Here is a 21,605-nt window from a genome sequence, read left to right as displayed (position 1 = left end):
CTTTCCCATTGTAACTATAGGAAATCAAGTGTAATACTTGTATCAATATGATTTCTAAGATAAGATAACAAATCAACACAATTGTATATTCATATGATAAACACATGCATCAATTCAATGTAAAGAATATCAAGTCAATGTAAATACTTCAAATTTATGAAATTAAATGTATATAATAAAAATCCCCAAATTGAAATACAAATCAAACCATGTTTACTTGGTTTAGGTTACATCAACTCTCTAGAAAAGGGATTTAGCCTCTCATGAATATGGCAACAATCTCCAGGATTGAAGAAGAGAATAGAATCCCCCCTCTCACCATTGTTGCAAGCTTAGCCTCCAAGAACCCTAAAAATCCTCCTCTCTCTGTGTATCTTTTCAAAAACATCCTTCCGCCTTTTCCCCCTCTTTATCCTCCCGTGAGTTCAAAAATACAAAATCTCGTTTAAAATTCAAATCCCCCACTTAAGATAGACAAAATCGGACTAAAAATAACATGGGGGCCCGTGGTCTCGCGTTTGGACGCGAGGGCCGGATTTCGGACACGAGGCCCTGATGATGTGGCGTCCGGACGCCATAGCATGCGTCCGGACTCGAGCTTCTGGAAGGTGGCGTCCGGACGCCAGGCATGCTACTCTGGCACAGAATCCTTTCTGTAGCTCCGGTTGCATCCTTCGCCTCTTCATGTCTTCTTCTTTTGATGATTAATTGAAATGTAAGTTCGAAATGACTTGTGCTTTAAAAACCTTTAAAACCTTATTTTTATTCCTTTTTCGCAATTAGACCTGCAAAAACACAAAAACATAAAAATGAAGTACGATCTCTATACATAGATCAAATAATGGGTTTAACTAATGCGATTAAGGGCGCTTAAATATGCAATATTTGACGCTTACCAACAATCACCTCTGGGGGCTCAACGTCCTCGTTGGCCACATTTCCGGCTGTGCTTTATCTCTATCGCATGGTATGATATTGTTTGCTTTGAGACCGAGCCCGAACGGTTTTGTCCTTGGGTTTACCACAAAATGCCTCATACCAATTGGAGTGTACAAATTCTATATATATATCACTTCTCATTTTCACACGTAGGCGATGTGGGATCGTGCCTTGTACCCGCTCACAAGGTTGCCACAAAGAAGAGTGGCTAACAGGGATGTTGGCCCCTAAGGGGTTGATTTTGGCGTCCATTGTGGGCTGGTGTGCTTCATCTCTGTTACCATTTGTAACGACCCACTCCATTGCATAGTATGATATTGTTCGCTTTGGGACCGAGCCCGCACGGTTTTGTCCATGGGTTTACCATAAAATGCCTCGTACCTATTGGAGTGTACCAATCCTATATATAACTTCTCATTTTCACAATCTGGCGATGTGGGATTATGCCTTGTACCCGTCTACTAGGTTGCCACAATAAAAAGTGGCCAACAAGGATGTTGGCCCCCTAATGGGGTGATTTTGGCAATCATTGTGGGCGGGTGCAAGAGGAACTCGTAGGCTACCACACTGGGCAAACTACATGTGCTCAATCCCACATCGTCTGGATAAGGTGAAGGTGAAGTTTTTTTTATGTACTGGAGCTATCTCCAATTCGTATGACGCCTTTTGGGGTAAAACTAAAGAGCAAAACCGTGCAACCTCGCACCCAAAGTGCACATTATCATACTATGTGGTGGAGTGGGCCGTTACAAATGTTATTATAGACTAACCCAGCCAAAATTGTGGCCAGCGAGGACGTTGAACCCCCTAAGGGGGTGATTGTGGCGACTATGTGGGCGGGTGTGAGGCGCTGGTGATTGACTTTACCATCGGAGGGTTTTTTGCTGGCACCAAACCGGTGTCAAAGCAGTGCCATTTTGGATCAACTGAAGACAATCTGTGTCTTCAGTATGCTTTTACCTGCTTGAAAGGTTTGCCGCTTATAGTTCAACAATGATTCTGATTCTTTAATTGTTTGGGCAGGGAGTTGCGGAAGCAATGGTTCATGGCCTGAGTCAATCATATCTTTTCAATAAATGACAATCCAGTCTCTGCCTTTGTTAAATGTTAAGTTTAAAACAGGGTATTGGATAGTTATATAACATCAAGTTCCGATTGTGTTTTAATTAGTGCACCATCATTTGGATCATCCCATTTGAACACATTTTGTGTTGTTTTTTATTTATTTATTTATTATTATTTTTTTTTTATGAATGACCACGTGCAATGTCTAAATTCCTTAAGCTCTTTAATCACCCCATGTAACATGCGTTGAGCCAACGACTCCCACACCAGATGGTCTTAGGGCGTTAAGTTTAAAGACACTCCTAAGGGCGTAATGACTCGGAATGCTTAGGCTACGAACTCAAACAAATCATACATCTTACATTCTTTCTTTGTTTTCCTTTTTAATCTGTTGACATGTTGAAAGAATGCAGTTTTATTCATCATCTTTTTTTTCTCTTTTTTTTTTTTTTTTTTTTTTTTAATGCCAAGGATTATTTCATTCCTTCGGCTTACTAATTCTGGGAGTCAATTAAGTAAAACCAAAAGGAAGGGAATGCAATTTTCGGTGTGCTCAATGTGCATTGTGAAGTCACTTGGAGATGAAAGATTCCAAAATGACACATTTAAATCATGCAATGGACCTTTTCATTTGAACAATCATGTTAGCAATTTTCAATTATTTCTTGATATCATATATAAGCATACAAGTTGTATTAAGCACATAAATTCTCCCCTAAACTTAGTTCCAACAACGCCAAAAATCATTTGCCTAAACATACAATTTTTTTTTTTTTTTTTTTTTTTAACAAATCAATTCAAGTATAAACAATTCAACTATATTCAATAATGACAATCTGCCTGTGAATAGCTAACTCTCAACATCCCCAAATTTAAATAATATATTGTCCTCAATGTATGAAAACATGTATAGAAATTAAGCATGCCAAGAGATGTAAAAGGTGAGAAACTACCGAGTGCGAGATAATAACTTCAGTGCAACCAATCGTAGTGAAAAAACGAAATTTCTTCCCCCAAACTTGGACCTGATAATTTGTTCACAAAAACTACATACCAAGCATAAAAGCATAGACATATATAAAGATATAAATATGAAATAATATGTCATGCTTTTTTTAAAATTGGGAAAGAAAACCAAAATATGTGCACATCAAAAAGTGCACCCACAATTGTCATGCCAAACATGGCCCAAATCCTAAAATTATTCGAAGCACACAAAATAGTAGTAAATAGCATGAACTAAATAAGACTCAAGATAAAATCAGTTCACCCTACAAATTAGAGGGTGAAGTGTTTGCTCCTTTAGGAGCATGATCATTCATTGATTGCACCAGTGCGAGCAAGAAATTGCTCCTTCCAATCTTTGAAATTGTAAACCTTCTTTGTAGTTTCTCGTTTCTCATTACACTGAATCACCAACCCTTGGTTCTTAATCAGCTTCGTGATGAGATAAGGAAACGAAAATGACCAAGTCAAAGAGCTTTCCTTTTTGCAGACAATCAATTTGTTATAAACCTTCAAGATTTGATTCATAATCAAAGTGGGCACTGAAAACCAAAATTCATTCTTTGCTAAAAAGAGACAATCCAAAAGGACACTGTTATTAGCTGTAGGTTTCCCAATCGGAAGAACCTTCGTAGCCAGTAAAACCTCAATGAACCAAATCCGGGGTGGAGCAAAAGATCTTCTAGGTGAAGTGCTATCTAAACTTTTGAGATTTCTATGTGCTACCTCTTTCAAAACATCGGTTAGGTCATCCAATAAATCAAGAATATCTGGTAGGTGAGCAAAGAGAGGCTGACCGTCCACATCGACTGGGGAGTTGATTGGACATCCACATGCAACTGCAATATCCTCTAATGTAACCGAAAACATGGTGCCATCAATTTCAGTGAAAAGCTTGGTTGGCTCCTAAGGTTTGTATGAAAGATTCTGGTAGAACTGACGAACCAAGCGAGGATGAACCATATTATGACATGGCTGAAAAATTGATGCTAGTCCCCATTTCCTGAGATTTTTAACTGCCCAGTCTGTGTCAGCACGTCTACGAAAGACATTCCTAACATCAAATGTAGTTTCAAATTGAAGAGGCCATTTAGACTAATCCGGATCAGTAGTTTCCTTAGAAGAACTTTTTGATTTGCGAGGCGCTTAGAAGCGGAAGAAGAAGCCATTTGAGTGATGAAAGTTGGTTCAGAACTTTTGTCGAACACGTGGTATGCAAGACTTAAAAGTAAAGAACACTTGTGAAGATTAGATTATTTGAATCCAATAAGCATGAATCTAGAATTGAAGCACACCAATTTCTCACTGAATAAACTAATCGCCCACAAAATCAAATTCTAATCTCTATGAAATAATCAATAGTTGAAATATAGAAGAGAAAAGAACTTACCTCAATTTGGAGTTTGAAACTTTGCCCTCTTTGATTGAAAGATTATGATTATGATGGAAAAGGATGATTAGAGATGATGGATGGAGGACAAATGGAGATTGAGAGAGTGAAATATGATTATGATATGGATTGGATAGGTAGGGTTAGAAAGTGGGAGGTTTAGGTTGTGAATGAGGAATGAAAGGTTTAGCTGGGCTTGGGTTGGCTTCATGGGCCTTCGCGTCTGGACGCAAGGCATGGCGTTCGGATGCGCGGCATGGCGTCCGGACGTGCACTGTAGTGGGGTGAAATTCTATCAGCAATGAGGTTCAGGATTTGGCATATGTATAATGGCGTCCGGACGTCGAAAGTGGTGTCCGGATGCGGGAGAGAGCAGGTGATGGCGTCGGGACGCCGGAAGTGGCGTTCAGACGCGGCATGAAGCAGGTGATGGCGTCCGGACATCGGAAGTGGCGTCCGGACGCGACATTTGCCCAGTACCTTAGATCGATTTCTGCTTGAAAAACTCCCGAAAATGTTACCAAAACCTTTTATGATTTATAAAAAACCCACGATGACCTCTGGAATGGAAATCTAAATGATTCTTGAAGAATGCAAAGTGGAGTTTCTACATAGGCATTTTTAGAGATTTTTGGTTCACAGTAACAAGTAAATAAAGAAGCTTGGAATGGAAAGAATTTGCTTCCTTGAAGTGCTAAATTTAACGTCGATAGTTAGACGTTACCGGAATCCTTTTAGTCCTCATAAATTGGATCCATCAAGATAATGGAATCCACATATCCGATCGGGACTAGGTTATCAATGTAAGGCTTAAGCCGTTGACCATTGACCTTAAAAAGATTCCCATTCTTCAGGTCTTGCAGCTCAACTGCACCATAAGAGAATACCGAAGTGATTAGAAAAGGACCTTCCCAGCGTGATCGAAGCTTCCCTGGGAAGAGTTGCAATATGGAATTGAAAAGCCAAACCTTTTGACCTGAAGCAAAAGACTTATTGATGATATGTTTATCATGGAATACTTTAGTCTTTGCTTTATAAATTTTTGCATTTTCATAAGCCTTATTCCGAATTTCTTCTAGCTCATTAAGCTGTAATTTTCTGTTAGAGCGGGCCTAATCAAGATTAAAATTAAACCGTTTTATGACCCAAAATGCACGATGCTCTAATTCAATCGGAAGATAACATGCCTTACCGTAAACGATTTGGTATGGTGACATGCCAATTGGCATTTTGAACGCAGTTTGATAAGCCCAAAGCGCATCGTTTAGCCGTAATGACCAATATTTGCGGTCCGATCGAACCGTCTTTTCAAGAATATGCTTAATTTCCCGATTAGAAACTTCTACTTGACCACTCGATTGAGGATGGTAAGGTGTGGCAATCTTGTGACTGACAGAGTATTTAAGGAGAACAGATCGAAAATAATGATTGCAGAAATGAGATCCTCCATTGCTCAAGAGTGCTCGAGGTGTGCCAAACCGACTGAATATGTTCTTTTGAATGAACTGGACCACTGCAGTGTGGTCATTGGTTATGGTCGCCTCAGCTTCTATCCATTTAGATACATAATCCATTGCTAGGAGAATGTAAAAATAACTATAAGAAGATGGAAATGGTCCCATAAAATCTATTCCCCAGACATCAAAGATTTCGATAATTAAAATGGAATTTAATGGCATCATGTCCTTTTTTGACATGGCCCCAAGCTTTTGACATCGCATATAAGACTTGCAAAAGTTGTAGGCATCTCTGAATAATGAAGGCCAATAAAATCCTTTCTGAAGAACTTTAGATGAAGTCTTTTTGGCACTGAAATGTTCTCCACATTCAAGAGTGTGGCAGAATTTCAAGATGTTTTAGACTTTGGATTCAGGAGTACATCTCTAGATTATTTGATCCAGACAGTACTTGAACAATTCCGGGTCTTCCCAAAAGAAATTTTTGATTTGAGCGAAGAACCGGTCTTTTTCTTGCTTAGACCACTTTGATGGAATTTTCCCAATCGCAAGATAATTGACAATGTCAGCGAACCAAGGAGGTGACTCATGAGAAATCTGGAACAGTTCATCCAGGAAGGAGTCATGAACTGGAGAAAAATCAGAAGTGTTCTCAATTAAAAGCCTAGAAAGATGGTCTGCAACTACATTATCAGTTCCTTTCTTGTCCTTAATCTCAATGTTGAACTCTTGGAGTAAGAGTATCCAACGAATAAGACGAGGTTTGGTCTCTTTCTTTGCAAGTAGATGTCTTAACACGGTATGATCCGTGAAAACGATGACCTTGGATCCAAGAAGATATGAATGTAATTTATCCAAGGCATAGACAGCCGCTAGTAATTCTTTCTCAGTTGTTGTGTAATTCATTTGAGCATTTGAGAGAGTCTTGCTAGCGTAGTAAATAGTATGACGAGTTTTATCCACACGCTAGCCCAAAACAGCACCTAATGCATAGTCAGATGCATCACATATAATCTCAAAGGGTAGAGACCAATTAGGTGGTTTCATGATTGGGGCAGACGAGAGTAGTGAATGGAGCTTCTTAAAAGCTTCCAAACATGCTTCATCAAAGTTGAAATTAGTGTCTTTTTCAAGAAGATGGCATAAGGGCCGAGATATCTTACTAAAATCCTTGATGAAACGGCGGTAAAAGCCTGCATGACCAAGAAAGGATCGAATTTGTCTTATCGAAGAGGGAGGAGGAAGGCTATGAATTAATTCAACTTTTGCCTTATCGACCTCAATCCCTCTTTTAGAGATAATATATCCCAAGACAATCCCTTCTTGTACCATGAAGTGACTCTTTTCCCAACTTAAAATCAGATTGGTATCTTTGCATCTTTGAAGGACGAGTGATAGATTGTGGAGACAAGAGTCAAAAGAAGATCTAAAGACAGAAAAATCATCCATGAATACTTCAAGAAAATTTTCGACCATATCAAAAAATATGGACATCATGTATCTTTGAAAATTGGCCGGCGCATTACACAACCCAAAGGGCATGCGACGATAAGCAAAAGTTCCAAAAGGACAAGTGAAGGTGGTCTTCTCTTGATCTTGAGGATCTATAGCCACTTAGTTATAACCAGAATAACCATCAAGAAAACAATAGTAACTCTGACCAGCTAACCTTTCTAGGATTTGATCAATGAATGGGAGTGGAAAATGATCTTTTCTAGTTGCAAAGTTTAGTTTTCTATAATCAATGGACACACGCCAACCAGTGGTAGTACATTGTGGCACAAGTTCTCCTGCTGAATTTTCAACAACGGTGAGGCCAGACTTCTTTGGAACAACTTGAGTGGGACTTACCTACTTACTATTTGAGATGGGGTAGATGATTCCCGCATCTAATAGCTTGATTACCTCTTTCATGACAACCTCCTTCATGTTAGGATTCAACCGACACTGGACCTCTCGGGAAGGTTTAGCTTCTTCCTCTAAAAGAATGCGGTGCATGCAAATGGAAGGGTCAATTCCTTTTAAATCAGCCACCGACCAACCAATAGCTTCGTTGTACTCTTGTAGCACTGCTAAAAGGCTATTTTCTTATTATTTTTTTTTTTTTTAAGATCTGATGCAATGATGACCGGAAGAGTTTTGTTTATACCAAGAAATACATACTTGAGATTAACTGGGAGCGGCTTTAACTCAAGTTGAGGTGGAGATTTCAATAAAGGGACATGAGGAGTGCTGGAAATTAATAAAAGAGGTTCCTTTGGCATTTTCCAAGAAGGAAAGTCTGAGATTATAGGCTTCATGTAAAGAGTTGACTTCACAAATGGATTTATCAATATCATAATTTTCAAAGTCAAAATGATCCAAGCAAGTTTCAAGAGGATCTTGACTTAAAATAAATGGGAGAGATTCTTCAACCATTTCATCAATGATGTCAAGAGAGAAACACTCATATTCCCCTTGAGGATGTTGAGAAGCACTAAAGATGTTAAGCTTCATCTTCATATTTCCAAAAGAAATATCCATCACCCCGGTTCGGCAATTAATTGAAGCATTAGCTGTAGTTAAGAAAGGCCGACCAAGGATTACAAGAATATGTTTTTATTGGATTATGGACTGGTTCAGTATCTAAAACCACAAAATATACCGGGAAGTAGAAATTGTCTACCTTGATGAGTACATCTTCAATCATACCACGAGGTTACTTTACAGATCTATCCGCAAGTTGCAAGAGGATTTGAGTTCTCCTACGCCAAGTTGCAAGTATACTGAGTAAGGAATCAGATTTACACTTGATCCTATGTCAAGGAAGGCCTTTTCTATCTCATTATCTCCAATGACACACGAGATTGTCGGGGCACCCGGATCCTTAAACTTTGGAGGTGTATTATGCTGAATGATAGCAATTGCTTGCTCAGTTAACCTCACCTTCTTTGGAATATTGCTTTTAGAAATGCGTTTTTGAATACACAAATCTTTAAGAAATTTTGCATAAGGTGGAATTTGCTTAATGGCGTCAAGGAGAGGAATGTTGATCTTTACTTGCTTAAAGACTTCAAACATATCCTGAATTTTATCGCCCTTTTTCCCAAAATGTGTGGACTCTATGAGGTGTTGAGGAAAAGGAGCCTTAGGCTCATAAGATATCTCAACATTTTGGATTGGCGGATTTGGAATTTTTGGACTATCTTTCAAATTTTTGGATGAAGAAGTCGAATCATTGGGAGTAAGAATTTCAGCTTTATTATCATCCTTTTTGTCCACAACTCTTCCACTCCGAAGTGTGGTGATTGCTTGAACTTGCTTAAGATTTGATCCACTCGGAGGAGTGATCTCATCAATCATATGCTGCCCTTTCGGGTTCGCCACAGGTTGAGCTGGAAGTTTTCTTGTGTCCTCCTTGTGAAGCTGATTTATTGAACTAGCCATTTGTCCCAGTTGGGTTTCAATATTGGCTATTTATTGAGAGTGAGTATTAACCAATTGTATAGTTGATTGCAAACCACTAAGAGTAGCCATTATCTGCTTATTGGAAATTACCAGCTCATCCAATTGAGACTGTTGCGAAGGAAAATGATTCTGATTGGAAAAATTTGCATTGTAGGAAGGAGGACGATAGCTTGAAGTAGCTTGAAATGGCTGGTTCATAGACTGAGAATTAGATTGATTTGATTGCCCATGACCTTAGAAGGATGAATTTTGTGGGGCTTGTAGGCTCTACGAGAAATTTGGATGATCTCTCCAATCCGGATTGTATGTATTGGAATAAGGATTATTTCCAGGGCGAGAGAACGTGGCATTTACCTATTCTGGCATACCTTCAGAAAATTGCTCCGGTGTGGGGCAATCTTCTGCATTATGGAAAGTACTTGTGCAATGTGCACACATAGCACTTGATGAAGAATTCTGAGAAGATGAGAGATGTGGTGCCACAAGCTGAAAAACTTTGTGGGCTATGGCATCCACTTGAGAAGATTCTTCCCTAAGAGTCTGTGGTTGACACGGATTTGAGGGTTTAACCACATTGGATGTAGAAGCTCTACGAGAACTATGTTGCATAGAATTTTCGTTTATGTTCTCAAGTAGAGTCCATGCATCATCTGGATTTTTGGACATAAACATACCCCCACACGAAGAATCGATTAATTGTCCATGTGGTTCTGTCAAACCATCATAGAAGGCTTGCACCAATTGCCACTTTGGAATTTGGTGGTGTGGACACTTCCTCAGAAAATCTTGAAGTCTCTCCCACGTCTCATAGAATATTTACCCATCAATTTGGGAAAAACTAAGAATGAAATGACGCATTTGATTCGTCTTACTCACAGGATAGTACTTTTTAAGAAATTCTTGTTGCAATTGGAACCATGAAGTGATGGAATTAGCAACAAGAGAGTTCAACCAATATTTTGCTCTATCTTTCAAAGAGAATAGGAAGAGAAGCATATGAAGTGCATCTTAGGGAAAATCCCTCATCTTGATGGTGGAACAGATTTCTAAAAACTCATCAAGATGTTTATAAGTGTTCAAAATCATATAAAAGAGAGAGTGATTGTATCTTGTATATAACACATTACAGACCTAATAAGCCTATACAGGTTATATAATGATTACAAGTCTTACTTAATAACACAAGGGCCCTATCAACTTTCTGTAATTACATAATGACCCAACACTTATATATATATATAACATTCTTAACCTGTTATGACCCAATGCTTTGGTAAACATATCAGCTAATTGATCTTCAGACTTCACAAATGGAGTAGAGATGCTCCCACTTAATAGTTTTTCTCGAATGAAGTGACAATCAACTTCAATATGTTTGGTCCTCTCATAAAACACAGGATTTGATGCAATTTGAACTGCTGCTTGATTATCACAGAACAATGGAGTAGGAGCTTCAACTGTCAACCCAAGTTCTTTTAGAAAATGTTGTATCCATGTCAACTCACTAGTGGTATGAGCCATTGCCCTATACTCGGCTTCAGCACTAGATCGAGCTACCACTGTTTGCTTTTTACTTCGCCATGTAACGAGATTTCCTCCTACAAATGTGCAGTATCCTGTAGTAGATCTCCTATTTGAAGGAGAACCAGCCCAGTCAGTATCTGTAAAACCTTCCACCCTGAGATGACCATTTGATTTATATAGTAACCCTAAACCTGGAGCTTGCTTGAGATATCGGATAATCCGAAGAATAACAATCCAATGTGACTCCCATGACCTGACTTACAACACTAACTGCATATGAAATGTCAGGTCGAGTGATAGTGAGATAAATTAATATCCCAACAAGGCGATGAAATCTGCCTGGGTCATTAAATAGATCACCCTCATCAGACACAAGTTTTGTATTCGAATCCATATGAGCATCAACTGGGCGACCACCCAACATACCTGTTTCTTCTAATAAATCCAACACATATTTTTGTTGGGATAAACTTATACCCTTCTTGGATCTAGCAACTTCAATACCCAAGAAATACCTAAGTTTACCCAAGTCTTTAGTGTGGAATCGATATTACAGAAACAACTTCAACTTAGCAATGCCTTCAGAATCATCACCTGTGATCACAATATCATCTACATATACCACAAGAAAGATAAAGATAGCTTTAGTGTGCTGGTGAAATACCAAATGGTTGGTCTAACATCCGTTAAGACCAAATTGTAATGCCGTCTCAGAGAATTTTCCAAACCAAGCCCATGGAGACTGTTTCAATCCATACAGGGCCTTTTTAAGGCGACAAATAGTGTGAAGATACTCCCCCTGAGCAACAAACCTAGATGGTTGCTGCATATAAACCTCTTATGCAAAGTCACTATGCAAAAAAGCATTTTCAACATCTAATTGAAACAGAGGCCGATGTCAATTAGCAGCAAGAGAAATCAAAACACGAATAGAAGAAATCTTAGCAACGGGGGCAAATGTCTCATCATAGTCAATACCATAAGTCTGGGTATAACCTCTGGCAACAAGACGTGCTTTTACACGCTCAACAGACCCATCTGGAAGATACTTCACAGTATATACCCAACGACAACCAACAGGCTTAGCACCCGGAGGTAATGGAACAAGATTCCATGTGCCATTCTTATGCAAAGCATCCATTTCTTCTTACATTGCTTTCCTCCAGCCCGAATCAGACAAAGCATCCTGCACAGTTTTAGGAACAAATGTAGTAGACAACTTAGAGGAAAAACATGAGAAAGATGGTGATAAGGAATTATAAGAGACATACTGAGCAATGGGATGTTTAGTAACACACGAGCAAGGAGCTTTACGAAGTGCAATAGGCAAGGAATCAGACACAATGGAAGATGTAGGATCCAAAGACTCTGAAGACGATGGAGGAGGCACGACAGCAGATGGCTTTGGTCTTTGAGTATACACCTGTAACGGGGCAGGTGAAGGAACTAGAGATTGAGGTTGAAAAGAAAGTGAGGGAAAAGGAACTGCAGAAAGAGATGACTCAAGAGTGATATCAAGAAGTGAATCAGTCTCTGAAAAATAGGGGACGGATTCACAAAATGTGACATCCGCGCTAATAAAGTACCGTTGAGAAACAGGACTATAGCAGCGATAATTATGAGAACGAGAGTAGCTAAGAAATACACACTTTGTGGCACGTGGGTCTAGTTTGTCAAAACTAGGACTAAGATTGTGGACATAACATACACATCCAAAAACCCTAGGAGGAAGAGAAAACAAGGGAGAATCAGGAAATAAAATAGAATGTGGAGATTTGCCATCTAATGCAGATGACGGCATACGGTTAATAAGATGACAGGCAGTAAGAACAGCATCACCCCAAAACCGTTTAGGCATGCGCATATGAAACAAGAGAGCACGAGTTACTTCTAAGAGATGTTAATTCTTACGTTCTGCAACTCCATTTTGTTGAGGAGTATAAACACATGAATTTTGATGAATAATTCCTTTATCACTAAGATATGTATCAAATGGAGTTGAAGAATATTCCTTAGCATCATCAGAACGTAGGATACGCATTGGACATCCAAACTGAGTTTTGATTTCTTTGCGAAATTTTTGAAAAATTAAAAACAACTCAGAACAATTTTTCATTAGAAACAACCAAGTCAGGCGAGAATAATCATCCACAAATGTCACAAAATAATGAAATTTATTGATTGAAGAATGTTTTATTGGACCCTATACATCTGAATGAACCAAATGAAAAGGACTAGGGACACGATTATTAACCCTAGACTTGAAAGACACGTGATGGTGCTTACTAAGTTGACAAACTTCACATGACAAGAATTTCAAATGACTAAGACTAGGAACTTGATGCTTCAAAACTTGAAGTGATGGGTGACCAAGTCGACAGTGCCACTGGAATAGAGACAGAGAAGACTGAAGAGCCACAGGATAAGGTTCGAAATCAAAATAATATAAGCCACCAGCTTTATGTCCCGTACCAATCGTCTTCTTCGTCTTGAGATCTTGAAACACACAAGAAGTAGGATCAAATGTAATAGAGCAATGGAGAGATTTAGTAAGCTTACTGATAGACATTAAATTAAAGGGAAACTATGGAACATGTAAAACGGACGAGAGAGACAATGAATCACTAAGTTGAGTTGTCCCCAAACCTGAAATCTGAATGGAGGAACCATTAGAAAGAGTAACTCCTTGAGAAGGAGGTACAAAATGAAAATCAGATAGAAGAGAAGAACATCTGGTCTATTGATCAGATGCTCCAGTGTCTATGATCCAAGGACTGTGAGTGGAAGACAATAGACATGTGTGTGCAGTACCTGACTGGGCAAAGGTAGCTGTGGAAGATGAATTAGATGCTTGCTTATAAGACAAAAACTGAGTATACTCATCCCGTGGAACAGGGACCGTATTTGATTCAGCCACGTTGTGAGATCCAGATGCAACATCATTCGGAGAAGAGGAAACTTGATTTGCATAACTAGATGGTTTACCATGAAGGTCCCAACAAAAGTTCACAGTATGATTAGAAAGACCACAATGAGTACATTTTCTTAATTCCCTACCACGGCCACGTCTTCCTCGTGAATCACGACCACCACGTGTGGAGCGTCCCCAACGACCTCCACGGTAAGCATTATGTTCACCCTTGGAAACTACCAATGCTGAACACTTACTACTCTGTCCAGCATGCAAATTTGATGTATCACTTGCTAGTGTAGCACGCTGAAGGCGAGAAAACACCTTAGCAAGAGAGGGAAGTGTTGGACTGCCCATAATCTGTGCACGAAAACACCTCAACAAGAGATTTCAAGATTGAAAGGAAATCTGTATTTTGCCTTACTTTGAATGGTTTACAATGCTTTAGTTAAATAAGAAATACAAGGGGCTAAAAAAAGGAAACTACAAGCTGACTACAGGCTGTAACAGCAAGCTATAGGCTGTAATTACAAGCTGTATACTAACAGAAGCTACAGGCTGTACACTAACAGAAGCTACAGGCTGTACACTAATAGAAGCTACAGGTTGTACACTAAAATATCCCCTAAAATCTGGTCATTGACTATCTATATTTTCACGCCTATCATATCCCCTAAAATCTGGTCTTATTAAAACTGAATATCTCTTTTTCAACACTCCCCCTCAAGCTGGCTTGTAGATGTCTTCCATAGCTAGCTTGCTTCTTAAAACTTCAAACTGTCTCTTGTGTAGTCCCTTGGTAAGGATGTCTGCAGCTTGTTCAGTAGTAGAGACATAAGGAATGCAAATCATACCACAGTCAAGCTTTTCCTTAATAAAGTGTTTGTCAACTTCCACATGTTTGGTTCTGTCGTGGAGGACTGGATTATGAGCAATTGAAATGGCAGCTTTGTTGTCACAGTAGACTCTCATTGGAGGAGAAAGAGTAACCTTCAAATCTTCAAGGAGTCTTTTTAACCATATAGCTTCATAAATCCCATGGGCGAGTGCTCTGGACTCGGCTTCTGCACTACTCCTCGCTACTACATTTTGTTTCTTGCTTCGCCACGTGACTAAGTTTCCTCCAACGAAGGTGCAATATCCTGAGGTAGATCATCTATCAACTATACTACCTGCCCAATCAGCATCTGTGTATACCTCCACTTGCAAATGACCTTATTTCTTGAACATAAGTCCTTTACCTAGTGAGCCCTTTAAGTACCTCAGAATCCTGTACACTACTTCAAAGTGTTCCTGTCCAGGAGAGTGCATGAACTGACTCACCATACTGACTGCAAATGCTATATCTAGGCGTGTGTGAGATAAGTAAATTAGTCTTCCAACCAATCTCTAATATCTTTCACGATCAACCATATTCTTGGGTTCGGCAGCTTCTAACTTCAGGTTGACTTCAATTGGAGTGTCAGCAGCGTTACACCCGAGTAGTCCTATCTCATTAAGCAAATCAAGTACATATTTTCGTTGATTCACGAAAATTCTTTCTCTTGACCTGGCAAATTCCATTCCAAGGAAGTATTTTAATGCTCCTAGATTTTTGACTTCAAAATCTTTAGCAAATTTCTTCTTTAGTCTGGTCAACTCTTCAATGTCATCACCTGTCAAAATTATATCATCCACATACACAATTAAAACGGCAATTTTCCCTTCCTCACCGTGTTTGTAGAACATAGTATGGTCTGCCTGACTCTGATGATACCCATGACTCTTCACAGCCTTTCCAAAGCGTTCAAACCACGCTCTTGGAGACTGTTTCAAACCGTACAGGGATTTTTTGGGTTTACCGACTTTGCTCTGACTGTGTTTTCCTTTGAACCCAGGTGGCAAGCTCATAAACACTTGTTCTTCCAAGTCTCCATTTAAAAAGGCATTTTTTATGTCCAATTGATGTAATGGCTAGTTAGAATTGATTGCCAACGACAATAAGACTCGGATATAATTTATTTTTGCTACAGGAGTAAACGTCTCTTGGTAATCAATGCCGTACGTTTGCATAAAACCTTTCGCCACAAGTCTTGCCTTGTACCTTTCCACACTACCATCAGCTTTACACTTAATAGTGAAAACCCATTTACACCCAACAGTTTTCTTTCCTTTGGGCAAGTTAACTATCTCCCACGTTCCATTCCTTTTAAGAGCATTCATCTCCTCTAACACTGCTGATTTCCAATTCGGATCATCTAGTGCTTGCTGAATGTTTCTTGGAATAAACAAGTGAGAAATATTTGAAGTAAAGGCCCTATGTTTATGGGAAAGTTTATCATAAGACAAGTATTTGGCAATGGGATGCTGGGTACAGGTTCGGATTCCTTTTCTAACAACTATAGGGATATCAAGGTCTACAGGAACTTGGCTAGGTGACTCTGTACGATCAGAAATAGTAGGGACAACTGTAGACAAGTTAGGATTTAGAGTACCTTGATTGTTCAGGGAGTCATTGCTCGGGACCTCTGATTGGCCTTGCTCAGGTACAATAGTAGGCTCTCTACTCTTTTGATGAGTCTTTTTCCTGCTATAAACCAGAAGCTCAGGATTCAGTTTTTTTGGAACCGTTGGTAGGATTTCTCCCCCTTTTGGAGATACAGTAAGGCTCGGCAGATTAGGACTAGGAGGCCCCAGGTTTCCTGATTCTAGAACATCATTTCCCTATTTAAAAATATCAGTGTTTGGAGTAATAGAGTGTGAGACAATAGTTTTAGGTAAGGGAATATTAGTAGAAATCTCCCAAAAATTTTCTTCACTCTCTCTCTCCCCCTGAAGAAAAGTTTTCTGAAAATAAGGATGATTTTTTAGAAAAAAGACATCTATACTGATAAACATTTTTTTTTGTTTTCGGATTGAAGCATTTGTACCCCTTTTTATTCGGGGCATACCCAACAAATACACATTTTTCAGCCCGAGGATCCAATTTAGACTGAAGTCTACTAGGTAAATGGACACAGACAGTGCAGCCAAATACTTTCAAAGGCAGGTTGGAATAAATCCGAGTTTTAGGAAAAATTTTTTTAAGGCTTTCAAGGGGTGTAAAATAGTTAAGAACACGAGTAGGCATCTTGTTAGTCAAATATGTTGCTGTTAAAACAGGTTCACCCCACAAATACTTAGGAACATTCATTGAAAACATGATGGCACGAGAAACTTCAAGTAAATGTTTATTCTTTCTTTTAGCATTTCCATTTTGTTGGGGCGTTATCAGTATGAAGAATGCCAATTTTTGTTTGAAATTGATTTTTAATCATCATATAAAAATCCTTGAATAATTTTTCAACCTCAGATTTTTCATTCATTAAATACACCCAACACAAACGTGTATGATCATCAATAAAAGTCACAAACCATTTTTTTCCAGAAAGAGTTGTGATCCTAGAAGCTAGGGCCCCAAACATCGCTATGAAAATGGTTTTGATGTTTGGTAAGGTTTGGGAGAATACGTAGTACAATGACTCTTTGATAAAAAATAATTCTCATAATAAAAAAGATGAACAATCCAATTCTTTAAACAAAGAAGGAAATAATTTTTTAAGATAAGGGAAACTAGGATGCCTAGTCTAAAATGCCATCGAGTGGCAGCGCATAAAGCCCATGGATAGAATAACATCGCTGAAACAACTAAACCAAGCTCTAGGAGATTGCTTCAGACCATAAAGAGACTTCCACAGCTGACAGACTTTCCCAGCATACTCCCCCTCAGCCCGAAATCCAGGGGGTGGATATATATAGTCTCAAGTAAGTCTCCATTAAGAAATGCATTCTTGATAGCTAAGTTATGCAGAGGCCAAGAATGGGTAGTAGATAAGGAGATAAACTGTCGCACATACGCCAACTTTGCCATAGAAGCAAAGGTAGCACCAAAGTCTTTGCTTAGAATCTTAGTAAAGCCTTTTGCCACCAACCAAGCCTTATACCGATCAATAGAACCATCGGCTAAGTACTTCACAGTAAAGACCCATTTGCAGCTAACCGTTTTCTCCTCAGCAGGTAAAGCAACAAGTTCTCATGTATTATTATGCTGTAAAGTATCCATTTCTGTTGTCATGGCTGACACCCAATTGGGATCATGAAGGGCCTTTGACACTGATCGAGGAATAGAAACGGTCCCAATCTTGCCCAGGAAGATTTATATGCACCTAAAAGACTATCATATGAGACATACTAGGAAATAAGGTGGTTAGTGCTACTAGAGAAACCACACCAATTAGAAGGGTGACGATCACGGGTAGGATAACGGGATATATGCTCAGGAATGGTGGGGGCCATAGGAGAAGGAGAGTTACCTGGACATGGTTCTGTAGATGATTCTGGCAGGTGAGGTTGAGTGCAATGGTGACGAGAGTAGACCTGCAAAGGCAGAGGGGAACCCTGCATGGATGGAGAAGGAGATTCTAGGATAGTGTGATTTTTAAAGAGGAACAAGACGGGCAATAGGAGAGATCTCCTTCCCCAGACCACAAGAGAGAGAATCCTGTACCACAGAATTAGTACTATAAAAAGGAACATTTCAATGAAATGTCACATCAAGAAAATGATACATATGTTTGGCCACAGGATTATAACAACGATAGCCATTTGATATAGCAGAATACCCCAAGAAAATACACTCAAGTTTATGACGAGAAGGACTACGGTTATAAACAAAACAAGTACAACCGAAAACACGAGATAGAAGGTGAAACAATGTATAATCTGGTTGGAGAATTTGAAGTGGGGCCTTACCACCCAAAACTTGAGTGGGAGTACGATTAATCAGAAAAGCAGCTGTAAGAACAGCTATATGCTAATAGAATTTAGGCACATGCATACCACTCAGAAGACATCGGACCACAGACATAAGATGACGGTTTTTACGTTCAGCCACACCATTTTGCTTAGGAGTGTAAGGGTAAGTGAGTTGATGTAAAATCCCTTTTTTATTAAGTTTAGTCCGGAACTCATTCGAAACATATTTACGTCCATTATCAGAATGAATATTATGGACAACAGTGCTATACTAGGTTTTGATCATTTGAAGAAACTGGGTAAATAAAAGAAGCACATCAGATTTCTTTTTCAATAAATAAACCCATGTACAATGAGAATAATCATCAATAAATGTCATATAATATCGATGCCCAGAAAAAGCAATAACTGGGGAGGGGCCCCAAACATCAGAATGAATAGGATCAAATATACTAGGAGCACGACTCATATAAGAAATATAGCTAGTTCTAGTATGTTTAGAAAGCTCACAAACTTTACATTGAAACTTACGGTCCTTACATGCTTTATTTAACGAAGGAAATAGTAAACATAGATACTGAAAGTTTATATGCCCCAAATGTGTATGTCACAAACTAAAAGTGCGAAAAGAAACATCATAAGTACTAGAAGTACGTAGGGCAGAAGCTTGAATACCAGTTCCTCGTGGTTCCCCAAAGTAGTAAAGCCCATCACGCTCATAACCCCTGCCAAAAATCCTCTTCGAACACAGGTCCTGCAACAGACAGTGATCTGATAACTGCACATTGGAGGTTTTTTGCAAGTCGGCTAACAGATAAAAGGTTAAAGGCAAATTTTGGTACATAAAGGACAGATGAAAGAGTAATATTAGGAGACAAACAAATATCACCCTTACTGTGAATGTAAGATGTAGATCCATTCGCAAGATACACAGATTGGGTAACAAGTATGACATTGGAAGAAAAAATTGATAACTCACCAGTTATGTGATCATTGGCCTCAAAATCTAGAACCTAAGTAGGCTGCTTGGCCTTAACATGAAATGCAGTAGGAGTACCTGTAGCAATAGTGGCAGTGGGAGCAGCTGAAAGAGCATCAACTTTAGAAGCAAGGGAGCCAGGTTGGTCCTGGATTTGCCCAATTTAAGACTGAAGTTGGCTCAGTCTAGAAAATACAGTAGATCCACCAATAGTAGCAGGAGTCTTTGCAACAACAACAGTACGAGAAGAACCACTTCCAGATAAACGGTTCGTAAAAAATTTCTGCTTCATTTCAGGATGAAGTTTGAAGCAGTGAGTCTTAACATGTCCAACCCCTCCACAATGGTGACAAACAATCTGACTTCCAGAAGTACATGATCCAAAGTTGGCTGCAAAAGCTATACTATCCCGAACAGGCGACACTGGAAGAGGAACAAGTGAGGGTTGAATTAAACGGTGCTTGCATTCTTCACCATCAACAGTAGCAAAGGCTTCCAACAGGAATGGCATTGGTGATACATTCAAGATCTGAGAATTAAGTGGTTCAAATTCTGGGCGTAATCCCATAAAAAACCGATAGGTATGCTGATGATCAAGACGTTTGACAAGAAGAGAGCCTGCCTCGGGAGTAAATTCACTGAGAGTCTCGTATTGAGCCAGTTCCTCCCAAAGAGATCTCAAATACCCAAAGTAATCAGCTACATACAAATTCAGGCCTTCCAGTGAGGCCTTACCAATATCTTGGTATAACTTAAAAATACGAGCATCATTCTTAGAATTAAACATCCATCCTAAAATGGTGCAATTGTCCATATCTCATTGAGTATATTTAGGGCTAGTTTGGTGTGCAAGAATGAAATAGAATGGAATGGGAATGAAGCTAGGAATAGAATGGAATGGGAATGATGATTTCTATTCTCTTGTTTGGTTGCAAACATGGAATGTTAAAAATAAAATGATGATTTCCATTTATTTGTTTGATTAGACTAAAAATTAAAATGGAATGAATTTATATTGTTTTACCTTTATCGCCATTTATATTGTTTTCTCCAAATTACCTTTATCATTAATAAAAAAATTAACTAAAAAATTAACATCAAATTTTTTCCAATCCAATGGTTAGAAAGAGGTCTGTAAGAAGGAAATTGGGGCAAGAGATAGAGAGAGAAAGTATAGAGAAGAAAGAAACTGGGCAGCGGTGTCTGTAGTTTCCAGCCAAGCCTTCCGTTCCGGGTTGGGCGTTTCCGTTCTAAGGTCGCCTCTGCTGCATCCACAAATAAGAAAGCCATATGAGTCACTGTTTCTTTCCTTATTGTTTGCCTCGATCGAATTCGTTATATTGGCCATTGTCCCGTTCAGCACAAAAGGAGGAATCTGGTCATGCCGGGAGCAACCGTTGACCGTCTTCGTCAATTTAAGCACTGGCACGATATCTATGAAGATTGATTGTCCTTGATCTAGAATGGGTCACCCCCCCGCGGCGACTAAACGACCCTCTTCCCAAGTGAAGTTGCAGTGTTTGCCGACGGTGAAGCTCCACAACGGAGACCAACCGACCCTCTTCCCAAGTGCTTTTGGGTCATGTTCACTGTTTACTTAACTCAGATCTACTTCTGATTTTTTGTTGTGTCTTGGTCCATCACTTTGAAGTTCAAGGTCAATATTATGTTTGTTAGACAATGGGTTGGATTGGGTTGTGTGTTCTTGTATGTTTCACCGTCGATGGAGGAGATGATGATGCCGGCGGTGGGTTTGATAGAGGAGATGATGATGCCGGCGTAGGTTTGTAATTTGTTAGGTTTTATTTTTTAATATCTTTTTTAGTTTGTATTTTTTTAAAGTAGGAATGGAATGGTCATTCCTTTTGTGAGAAGGTGGAATGATTTTGATGGAATGACTATTCTCCAGGAATGGTGGAGAATGACAATTCCAAGTTTAAAATTGGGCACCAAACACAAGAATGGAATAAAAACCATTCCATTCCACTTTCTCTATATTCCATTCCACCACACCAAACTAGTCTTTAGGATCTTTAATATCTGGCGTCTTTTTAGTGCCCAAAAACCACCTTGATTTGCCTTTTTCACTAACATAAAGGCGGAGGGAACGAACCA

General features: G+C 39.2%; 1 long non-coding RNA gene across 1 annotated transcript in view; it reads left to right on the top strand.

Annotated features, from left to right (window-relative positions):
- Nucleotides 1–21,605, top strand: part of LOC132268301 (uncharacterized) — a 96,211-nt gene that overhangs the window by 62,798 nt on the left and 11,808 nt on the right. The window lies entirely within an intron of this gene.

The sequence above is a fragment of the Cornus florida genome, unplaced genomic scaffold (genome assembly GCF_030987335.1).
Source record: "Cornus florida cultivar Cherokee Brave unplaced genomic scaffold, ASM3098733v1 CherokeeBrave_3.0.0_Hap2_Chr08, whole genome shotgun sequence".
In the NCBI taxonomy this organism is placed as follows: domain Eukaryota; kingdom Viridiplantae; phylum Streptophyta; class Magnoliopsida; order Cornales; family Cornaceae; genus Cornus; species Cornus florida.
This window is presented reverse-complemented; position numbering and strand designations above follow the sequence as displayed.